Source organism: Capsicum annuum, unplaced genomic scaffold, assembly GCF_002878395.1.
Source record: "Capsicum annuum cultivar UCD-10X-F1 unplaced genomic scaffold, UCD10Xv1.1 ctg71920, whole genome shotgun sequence".
Taxonomy (NCBI): Eukaryota; Viridiplantae; Streptophyta; class Magnoliopsida; order Solanales; family Solanaceae; genus Capsicum; species Capsicum annuum.
In genome coordinates this window covers 65,496-77,908 of record NW_025881784.1, presented here as the reverse complement: position 1 = coordinate 77,908, position 12,413 = coordinate 65,496, and the positions used below count along the sequence as shown (strand labels likewise).

Here is a 12,413-nt window from a genome sequence, read left to right as displayed (position 1 = left end):
GACCCCAATACGTCCAAACTGAATTATAACACCCAAAAGGACATTACTTGCCCATCTTATTCAAATAAACTCATGTAAAAACCCTCCCCTTTTCCAAAGAGCATAATTCAAGCTCTTCCTCTCAAGAACACAAGGAATCAAGCTTCAATTTCTTCATCATTAAGGTATGTGGGGTTATGAACAAGGGTTTTGTTCCACCCTTGTGCCCAAAGCTTGATTTGAATTTTGCATAAATTGAAGTTAGGGTTCATACCCAATTCTTATTATTTTTAGTTTATGGAATTATCATGTTACTTAAGGCAAAAATTGCAAAAGATTTACATATATCCATGTTTGAAATCATGAGGTTCATATTATGAGTTACATTCCACTACCTTAACAGAGATTGTTGACAACTTTTAAAATGATTATTGAGCATGAAGTTTAAATATGTTTATTGATGCATTAAAGCTTGCTATTTTGAGCCCCAATTACAAGAGATAATTTTATAAGGAGATTATGATCTCAAGTTCTATTGATATGTATCGAAAAGTGATTTAAAATCAAAGATGGATCTTTTGATCCCAAGCTAATATTATGAAATCCACATTATTCAGACTGTTTATGATTTAAAGTAAAGAGAAGCATAATTGATTTTCATTACAAATACTTATACTATTTTAAAGTGGATTTCCTACAGAATGGGCATGTAAGTAAGGAAATAGTATTTAGCACTAAGTGGGAAGTGTGGGTTTAGTGCATCATATTTCTCCAGAACTTCAAGCCAATATAGGTATAGATTTAGATTATTCCCATTTATAGGGATACAGATACAGATTGTGATCACATAGTTTAGGTTATACTCCTTGGCAAGAGTATGACACCTCTCCCCAATGTAAGGTTTTACCCTTAGGGGAACAAGACCTGAGACTCCACGATAGCTCACATTGTTTATGTCGGTTTGAATAACCTTTCTAACAGAAAAAGAATAATAGAACAACTTTTAGAAACTAAGTGTAAAGGCTTACAAATTTACTCAGACATTGTTCCACTTAAGATATAGTTATCAGATTTCAACTTTAAGTTTTAAGATCGATAAAAGTAAGTCCTTTTCACTTAGCTTGCATGATTTGAAGAACATGACAAAAGTACAATTTATTAGAACTAAGTGTCGTGGATCATAAGAATTTCTTTACGCCTTACTACTTATGACTTATGATTTGTCAGTTTTTATTATTCAAGCCAAGGTGAGTCACTCACATTTAGCATGTTATTATGAAAGTTTACTTGAATCATTGCATCTATTATTTTACTTATGCATTCACCCCCACATGCTCAGTGTATTTCAAAAGTACTGATCTACATATACGTCTATGTGCTACATTATTTAATAATGTAGGTTTAGGTGCTTAATTCCAGCAGCGTAATTTACAGTGGGCATCTCTATCTATATCCCGACAGTCGATGAGTCCTCATGGTTCAAGGACCCATTTATTCATATTTCAGCTTTTGCAATATTTGATTAGTTGTTTTCAGTTCAGTTCGAGTTAGCTGGGGTTTGTCCCAGTGACTCTCTAGTTATCAAAAGTAGAGGCTTGTCAGACTGTTAGTAATACTTCAGATTTCCAGTGTTGGTTATTTAGACTTTTATGTTAAGCACTTTTAGACTTTATATTCATCAAAACTCAGATCAGTTAAGACAGTAAATGCAGTATTTCAGTATTTTAAGTAGGTCCACATGCCTAAGTTACTTTCATTATTAGTTTCATAACTAGTAGCAGGCTTATAGGGTTATCTTAGGGCTACTCATAGCCCTAAGCACCATGTGATGTCTGGGGACTTACTTTTAGGTGTTACATTAGCATACCTGAATTCTTATGATGCTACCGATATGATAATAGACCTCAACTTCTACAATAATTTCAAGAATAGGTATAATAAGCTCACTAGGCTAGCTAAAACTCCTGGTCGCCCGGAATTTATTTGCCATATTTCTACGTACAAATGGGATAAAGATATGATTAAGTATGTTAGAAGGAAGAGGCCATATCCACACGGTAAGAGATGGACCAAGGCAAAGAGAATTCTTATAGTTATGAACATAAAAGTCATACATTTTCTCGTTCTTGAGATACTTCTTAAGGAGGGAAAGATTAAAGTTTATGACTGCAACTTACTTGTCTTCGACGACTGCGGTATTTTAACCTACATGCAACTACTGTTGGAGTTGCTCCCCAGATTTTTTAGGCAAAGTAAACAAATAGATCATTTGATAGCAAAAGTGTTAAAGAAGAAAGCATGGGATTTTAAAGGTCAAAATAAGGTCAGGGACCTTTAAAAAAATAAAATCGGTGCCGCGTGCAGGCCATATGCTTTTGCATACATCGAGTGTTTGCTGACTGGTACAAAAATGGCTGATTTGTGCGATTCCATTATGGAAAAGATGCAAGAGGTCTGAGCTTATAGGGTACTAACTAGATACTTGGAGCCTGAGTATAAAGAAGATGTACAAAGACAAACACCATAACAATTTTTTATTTCAAGCCACTTTACTTTACATTTAGTGATAATTTTTTGTGTTTGATAAAATTTGAATTTTTTATAAGTTGCAACAGATTGTCTCTCTATTATAATAGATAGTATATCTTTTGTGATAGATTGATTATCTATTGCAATGAGTTGGTCATCTGTTGCATTATGCAGATGTTTCTTAGTCTATCTGTCTCAACAGATATACAATTTGTTGCACCATAGAGTCTGTCTGTTGCCATTGATATGTAATCTATTTGCAAATCAAAATAATAGGAAGATCTGTTTGACAATTTCCAACAGATAACCTATATGTTGCAATATATGTCAAAATCTGTTTGATAATTTCCATTAGACACATCGTCTGTTGCAATAGATGTATTATTTGTTATGATATTTGAATCTAGTATTCCATTTCAATTAATAAGTTCAAAACTAAGGATTAAATTATATTCATAGAAAACATAAAATAATTTGAAGCCTTCAGAAATTACATATGGACAAGTTGTTCTCCATCCAGTGTTATGGAATTCGGCTTCGATCGTCGTGGATCGTTAATGTCGCTTGCATACGGTTTCTATGCTTTCGCTTCTCCGTGTTTCCATAAAAGAGTAGCATATATTTTATGGATTAATCAAAAATCAAGTCCATCATTTGTTACTTGTAATCCATTGCTCAAATACTCGGCATAAGCGGTAATAAAAAGACCGCAATCCCTGCATTCTAAAAAAATGGATAATTCATATCTTGCAATTAACATAAGCATTGTGAAATTTATGAAATGAAACTAAATCATGATACTTACTGGCTACCAATGGGTTGTTGAGAAATTCCTTCAACATATTCAACATCAAATAAATTACTCATTTTATCCCAGTATGCTTCAATCGTCGATCAATCAGTACAAACCTTTTGATCCAAAAAAACAACTTATATCAAGGTAAGTAGGCAATATTTTAGCCAGATTTTGTATCTGAAACTAAGAAAACGTCCCAAAATGTCTACTCTACAACATCGAATCATAAACTCTGATGTGCCTCTCTTTTAGAACGATGACAGCCAACACCCAATGAAATTCATCACCACAATTGAATGGGATGTACACTTCATCATCCAAATGCCAAGGTAAACCGAATGAATTACTAAAACCTTTGATGATGTTGATTAAGTATTCCTCATTTTGGGAAACTTTCGGCTGTTATTGACAAAACCTATCGTAGGCATTATTGATATAAACTTTGTACAAACAATTGTCTGTCATGTACCTGTATTGTTCTTGTGTTTGCAACTTGGCCTTCTTTTTGAGGTAGTAAAAAATGACATCGATGGGTTACACATATTATCAAATATTTTAGATTACGTGACGATAAAATTAATTTATATATATATGTAATTAAATAAAGTATTAATTAATAGTAATATGTATGGCATTTAAATCTCATCATTTCAGCAAGTTTGGGGCTGTGACATCAAATAAACCAATCCTTTGTTCCCAGTTATGCAACAACAAAGTTGAACATATCAAAACTAAGACTCGATTCGTTCACTTTGTAGTGTTTGTCATTTTGTTTTCTACATGATTTAATGTGTTAATGACATATTTTTACAAGAAGAATTGTATAAATCAATATCTTTAAAAATGATTTAGGTACCTGCCGACATGATGCTTTAACGTCCCATCGACAATCCATTCTAAATAGTCGTTGATCAACTTTGTTAGTTTTTTAGGAGCCTCATCCGAGATGCTGAACTCTTCAAACAGGTAATTCTTATATTCTCCCAGACTGACAGGCTCCACTTTGTCTTCTTTCATGGAAGCAGTTGATGGATTATCAACTTTGATATTATGCTATTCAGCAATAGCTTCTACTATGACATCCACCTGGAAAGCCAGAATTATCAATGCTAATCACAGATAAACAGCAGATTACCTATCTGTTGCATTAGATGGATTATCTGTTGGGACAAATTCAAACAGGTAAAATAGAGTTGTACGATAATTTCAAACAGATAACCCATCTGTTGTAATATATGACTCATCTGTTGGTATAAATTAAAATAGTATGAAGACCTGCTTGATTTACTGAAACAGACGAGCATATGTTGCAACAGATAATGCATCTGATACAATAAGTTAGATGATAGTTGCAACATATGTATATATATTTATTTGATAATTTTTAACAGATGTACCATCTGTTGAAACAGATATGTGTCTATTTGTTTATTGGAACAGACGATATACATTCACCTTCTTCAGCTTGTGCTGCTCTCCTGTGGACCTTATACATTGATCAAAGATGTAAGACAAAGATAGAGGAATTGCAATTTGGCTTTTTTCGATGCTCAATGATTCCTTAGAAATTTCTTTCCTTCCCCTCTTATCCACCTTGATCTGTAGTAGAGTGTATGAATATATGAAATCTTCTTTAATGGAATTACACCCATTTTAGATGGCATTTCCTTTATAAAAGCAATTAATGCATTAATCACTTCATCATATTTCACCTTGCAGTCTTGAAATTTGCATGTCAAACATTCGCTAGAAATGGAAAAATCTGTATAACCAGTATAATCATAATCATAATGGTTTGTTGTTTCAAAAACTATAAGACGAGCATCATTATCCCCAACAGCAGCACCACTACTACTACCATCATCAACAACAAGCCCACCCTCTAAAATTATTTTTCTTGTGATGGTTGTTGCTCCAAACAATTCCTTTTTTATAATATTAATGACCTTATGATCCGATAAAGTTTGCATAGACTGTTAAGAAAAAATGGCATCTTCAACTCTCGATTTGTCGGAACAAGTCACGGATGGACAATCTAAAATAAATTAGTACGTATATTAGAATGATGATGAAATCATTTTAAAAAATCATTAATTAAAATAAAAACTTAATTACAATTAGACTTACTTCTTTTTTCGAGGAGTTGAAGAGATCAAGAAAATTTACATTTTTATCAGTTTTGGCCAACAACCAACTCAGGATTCTTGAACAAGAAACTTTTTCTTGGTAGGTCACTTGTTGTCTTAAATAGGACAGACTTCAAATAACCAAGCCTATAAAATAAAGCCAATAAATTAAAATCATTATTCAATAAAAAATGAATCATATCATAATAAAAAAAATATTTACCATGAAAGCCCATAGAAATTCATATAAGTTAACTGTCTTTGGCGTTAATGAAGTCAACAAATATTTTACAGTCATTTTGAATATCTCATTACCCCAAGGATAGCTGTTAAATGACTCAAGATACTTGGAGAGCTTTATCAAATCAAGTGTTATGTTGTTGTTAACGTCTCTCACCCAAAACATATTATGTACAAACCAAACCAAGCACAATAATTGTTTGTGCTTCTTTGACAGTCTTTTACCTTTCAACCCTTCTATTAAATTTATGATTTTAAAGTTTGGACCAACAAAGGACACCAGGTCATCACGATCACTCATCTTGTCTTTGCCTTTTTGGGTGTCCGGGGTGCTTTTTTGGGTTAGAATAGGTATAACTTGAGAAAGAAAAGGAGGATAACATTTTAATCCAGTAACTATAGCAAACACCCTCCAACAAAAACAAACAGGAATGTCACGGTAATTTATCCATACCTCATCCATCTTATCTTTGTTTTCATACATAAACCTATGATTGAAAAGGTCATATACCATTTTCATTTGGAATAGAGCATTGTTGTCCTTTAGAAAATCAAGATATTACCCAAAGCAGTTGTCCCTAAAATAATCTTTCAAATTTTGTTCTCGAAGTATTTTCTGAAGGCGTCAAAAGATTTTTCCATGACTGACTTAACTACAAAATCACCCGTTAAATCTGTGACACCATCGCACTGCATTCTTATAGGATTAACTATCAATGTTAAAGGTTTTGACAAACTCTTAGGTGGAAGGGCTATTAGTACTTAGATCATCTCTTTTAAAACATTCCTCCTCCCCGTGTTCATTATTTTCTGCTTCTGATTGAGATAACGCTTGTAAAGTAAGTTCATAAAGTGGTGGATATAGCCTAGCTTTTTTACTTGTTCCTTTACTTGAACATAATTTGATTTATTTTTTTGGGGAGCCATAGAATCTAAAAATAACAAAAACATAAAATAGATTATAATCAATTAATGCATCGTTAAAAATGAATAATAGTATATTTGACATGTACAATAGTAAAATAATAGGTTCAACATATCACACATCTGTTGCACCAGATAGGTTATCTATGGCAACATATAACTAACATGTTGCAATGGAGGAGTAATTTATTGCAATAATTAAAATAGATCACTCATTTATTAAAATAGATGACTGATTTGTTGCACCAAGTATGTTACCTGTTGCAACATATAGCCGACCTATTGCAATGGATGAGTAATCCATTGGAAATATAAAAAAAACTCACTCATCTGTTGTAATAGATCACTCCTCTATTACACCAGGTAGGTTATATATTGCAACATATAACTAACCTATTGCAAAGGAAGAGTAATTCGTTGGAAACAATAAAAATAGATCACTCATCTGTTGCATCAGGTACGTTATATATTGCAACATATAACCAAACTATTGCAACAGATAAGTAATTTTTTGCAGTAATAAAACCAGATCACTCATCTATTGAAATAGATGACTGGTCTGTTGCACCAGGTATGTTACTTGTTGTGACATATAACCAACCTGTTGTAATGGATGAGTAATCCGTTAAAAATAATTAAAAAAAACTTGCTCATTTGTTGAAAAGATCACCTCCTCTATTACACCAAGTAGCTTATCTATTGCAACATATAACCAAATTAGTGCAACAGATGAGTAATCCATTGAAAATATTAAAAATAAATCACTCATCTGTTGCACTAGGTAGGTTATCTATTGTAACATATAACTAACTTGTTGCAACGGATGAGAAGTTTGTTGGAAACAATAAGAACATATGACTCATCTGTTGAAACCGATCACTCATCTATTGCCAAATGAGTTATCTATTGGAACTATTATCAACAGTCAATATTGTTTAGGTTTCTTCCAAACTATAGAGTTGTCTGTCGCAATAGATGAATGATCTGTTAGATTGTTTATCTGTAGTATCAGATTTTCATTATTGCATCAAATTTTAATCTGTTGCTTTATATTTTTATCTATTGCATCAGATTTTCATCCATTGCATCAAATTTTCATCTGTTACATCAAATTTTAATTTGTTGCATCAGATGGTTCATTTATTGTATCAGATAATTCATCTGTTGCAGAAATAAAGTAGCAGGATTTTGTTAAATAAAACAACATCACTATCACCATTTAATATCAAATACACCATTTTTACCAAGAAAAATAACAAAACAACCCAGCAACACCAACACAACACACACACTAGGAATATCAACAGTGACTTAAAATCACGACCATTCTTGTTTTACATTTGTAATAACACAAATAACAATAATTAAACTTCAAAAAACTAAACAGACACCAATAAATTGAATCAAAATCTCAACAACAAGAACTACAATAACAACATTAAAATTATATTTCACACCGGAAAGAGTAGAGAAGAAATGCCAGAAATTAGAATTTTCTTCAGTCCACATTTCAAATTTAATCAAGAAATATTGCAATAGTTAATCAATTCTAGAAGAGAAGTTGGCTCAAATTTCTCTTTTTCTTCATAACTAAAAAATATAATTTATCTATGAAAGAAGAAATGGGACGACGAAGAACTCAAAGTTGTTGTCATCAGAGAACACTATTGTCACGCAATTGATGGTTGAAAGTCAAAAAGGAACTCACTCAACTATTTTTTATCGGAGGTTGAAGTTGTCAGGGATTAAAGGTAGAAATTTTCCAGAACTGTTAGTTGGGGGAGAGAGAAAAAAAGAAGAGAAACGGTTGATGATTTGGAGAGAGGATTATGGTTGTTTTGTATTTTGAAAGTGGGTTGATTTCTATTTTTGAAAATATTAAAAAAATTTGAAAATATTCATCAAGTCCACAATTAACTTAATCAAGTTTCCTAATTATATTTGACCCTTTAAGTTGGTCAATGTCACCAGTCTTCATTCAAGATTTAAGTGACACCTTTTCTTCAATTTTCTCCACTAAGTTAGTAAAATAAATGTGAATAATAAAGTAGCGAGGAAAGTAGAAAACTCAATACTATAGATTTCCAATTGAAGAAACCGACTTCTAGTGATTTAGAACTAGAGCTCTGTGATCCTATAGCCGTCGACCCAATTTTTGGGTCAAAGCATAGTTTCCGTTGAAACTCCACACCCCGATTCACTTGTAAAGAAAAAGAGATATAAGGATTAGAGATCGTACTAGTCATATATAGGACTATAAGCTCATATATAGGAAAATTAACTAAAGGATATACATGCCACATAAACACTCATACTGAGTTTTAACTATTACATGTAAATGCATGACCATGACCCATTAATCAAATTATAGGAAAATAAAACAACAAAGGCTTCGTATATTACCTGAAAACAACAAGGAAAACACTTTCTTGTTACAGAACATTTATAATTCAAATTTTCTAAGTTCTGTGTATGTGTGTAAGGGAAAAATAAATAAAATATCTAACTACACTTCTAACACTTTCATTGAAGTCGAGCAGAACTACATTGACCCTTATCAATAAAGACATACATGAATAGAACCGAACCTTAAGGGGTAGTGACTGAAACCAAAATGGTGGCCACTTAAAGATTGTTGAAATAGACATCCTTATCAAGACTTAGATAAAAATAGAGGGGGAAAATTGGTAAGGAATACACATGCATGAGACGGGGAAGAAAATCTCAACTGACATGGTTTAGCCTATTTTTTAAAGCTATAGATTCACGTCGTAACCAACCGGACTATTACTTATTATTAAGAAACCAAGAAAGTGATCTATTAAGAGTGAACCAACCTAGAATTGATAGATTTTAGACTTCTAGCAAAAGTGAACCAACAACAAAATAAGCCAAAACAAGCATCCCAAAATGAAAGACGTCTGTCAATCCAAAGTAAGGAGGAAACTGAAATTTAATCCTAACAATGGTTCATTTTTATTTAATAACACGTCATAGGTGACCCCAAAAACTGATTTACATAAACAAGCAACCACAAAATTTTAGACAAAAATTATGTTTCGGACTGGATTTCATGAGGGACAAACAATAGTAGCACAGTCAAAACTTAAAGCCAAAATAGAACTCATATATATTCACAAACCAGACAAATTCCAAAATCTAAATTGATAGCGATCACCCGAATTCAAGAAACACCATAATGAATAATGTTAGCCCAAAATTTATATACAAATTCTTTTTTATAGAATCAATGACAATAACTTAAATTTTGATCAAAATTAAACCAACACGACATGTTCATAAAATCAAAATGAGATGAAAAAAAAAATGAAGTTGATGTAAAGGGTGGATTTTACCTTGTTTTGGCAGCAAATCAGAGCTCCAACGTCAAGGATTTTCAGTTTTCAAACTCTGAGAACCCAAACCTAGACCGAAAATAAGAAAATAAAATTGCAATTTTGTGACTTTGCTTGCAAAAATTCTATGTTAACAGGTTTTCGTCCAACTTTTTCTCTCCTCCTCAAAACTTGTTTTTGAGATGTATAAAATTGTGGGTACATGTAGGCAAATCCAAATTTCAAATTCCAGATTTGAAATCCATATTTCATGGAAACTAAAGGACAAATCAAAAAGGAGGATCAAAAATTAAAAATGACAACTCTCTTCGCAATTTTGAACGATTTTGTCTCTTTAATGCGGATTTGAAACCAAATTTCATTGTAGCACCGATTGGAAAATTGGTTTCCCTGATTTGTTAAAGTCACGGGTTAGGAAGATGCAAAAATAGGGAGAATCTAGCAGAATTTGCAGTGGACATAGATGACGCGGTGCTAGGGTTTTAGTTTGGTCATGTTGGAGAAGAGGGAGAAAGGGAGAAGAGCATGGGTCATTTGATTTGTTGTGTTTTTTGGGCAATGGAAGGGACTCGCCATGCTTTGTGGGCAGAGAAAACGCGTGGAATTTTGGGGAAAGGCAGAAGAAGTCTTTGAAACTCTTGACTTAATATGAACCGTTCGATCGTTTGGTTGACGGTTTAGATTTAATCTAAAATTAATAAATAATGTATGTATATAGATACACTTATTTATTTATTTATAAAGTTGAAAATCTTGTAGTCCTTAGATTTTAATGGTTTTAACGGTCAAGATGAGTTTGTGTTTGTTTGGCTAGATTAAATAACGAGATGTGATTAGTAAGGAAGATGTGGCAAGGATTGGTGATTGTTTTTAGAGTTGGATGAAAAGAGTTTAATTGGACCGGGTTTGGGCCAAAATTTGGTCTCTTTTATCCAAAAATTTGGTAAATGAATTGAACTTGAGTAAATAAAATTAGGATTGGATCTTCTTTCGTCCAAATACTTTCTTTCTACTCAAAATTAATTTTACCATGCTTCTATTGTCCTAAAATTAGTTTAATATATACGTATATAAATTATACATATTTCAATATAATAATTTTGTAACTTATACATATAATAATATGAAAATAATTTTAAAAAAAAGTTAATGCGAGTATCAAAATATTTTTTGTGTGTGTGATTTTTTAAATTAATTAGCTAATTCTATTTTATTAGAATATTCAAAACATGATAGGAAAAGAACAGTAGACTCTTTCTTTTTTTTTCAAAGAATTTATTGAAATCAGAATATGAACTTATTTTTAAAAATTAGTCATGACTAAGAAGCATAACAAAAGTAACTAAAGGAAAAAGACGAGCCAAAATTAGGTGTCAACAGCTACCTCTGATTGACCGGGAATTGGTGTAAGAATCTTTGGATAATCAAGTTGTTGTAGCCAATTTTGTCTTGGGTGAAATAGATTGTTGAAATATTATGGCCGAACTCCAATTTCTAAGCTACCTACATATCTCAAGTTTCAAAAGAAATCAGTCCATTTGTAGTTCGAATCATGAAAAATTATGATCAACCTCAAAATTTGCCCCAGTATAGAATTATGGTAACACTGAGTCCTTTCAAAACATGAATCAGATAGATATGGTTGTGCCTATATTCCTGAATTTGTTTCTTTGGGGTAGCTGGGAATGAGAGGACGTGGGACAATAATATTCGCTGAGAATTTTAAAAGGAAAGGATTATGAACTTTTAGAAACTGCCAGTGTCAGATTAAGATGACACTGAGCGATGACGTTAAGAGTTATAAAAGCAGGAAAATTGAGTCGAATTGAGTTTCTTTGCAATAATCCTTAATGTATCTAGGGATGCTTGACATTCTGCTAGCTTACCCTAGTTTTCTGGTAAGATATAGTTCCATATTGTGATGTATGTCTTATTGTCACCAAGTGTATTTCCTGTCAAAAATGAAACTCACGGTAAAATTAACAGTTGAATAAAAAATATGAAATATATAAGAGAAAATATAGGTGAGAGTGTTGTTGCTTCGCTAATGGAGGTGTTGTAATGAAGTGTTATGTTGTCTTTGAAAGTTTTAATGTTCAATGAATCCTTTTCTTATCTACGGGACTGAATGATTTCTTTGGTTTTCTTCGGAGAGTGCATGATGTCTCTTGTTGTTTTTGAAGACTTGATGATCAATGATGTCTGTAAAATGTAAGGTAAAGTCGTTAAAGTAGGCAAAGTGATTTAAAGTAATTATTAAAGTAAAAGGTAAAGTAAGAGTGTAGCCGCTCGACTTATGTTGATGATGAATGAAGTTTCCAGTTGTCTTTGAAAACTTCAATGTTGAGCAAGGCCGTTGTTTGTCTTCAGTAACTCAATAATGTCTTTTGGTTATCTTCGGAGAGTAAATGATGCATGACGTCTCCAGTTGTCTTTGAAGACTTGATGATGAGTGTGTCTCTG

General features: G+C 32.3%; 1 long non-coding RNA gene across 2 annotated transcripts; it reads right to left on the bottom strand.

The window, feature by feature from the left end:
- Positions 1-3,313: 3,313 nt before the first annotated feature.
- Positions 3,314-10,634, bottom strand: LOC107863350. Of its 2 annotated transcripts, XR_007051091.1 has the most exons (5): positions 9,951-10,623; positions 5,432-5,577; positions 4,760-5,339; positions 4,161-4,390; positions 3,314-3,417 (listed from the first exon to the last, which is right to left on the bottom strand). It is a non-coding gene; the product is annotated as an uncharacterized LOC107863350 (long non-coding RNA). The 2 variants fall into 2 exon arrangements; XR_007051090.1 differs by having other exon boundaries at positions 4,161-5,339; positions 9,951-10,634.
- Positions 10,635-12,413: the final 1,779 nt, after the last annotated feature.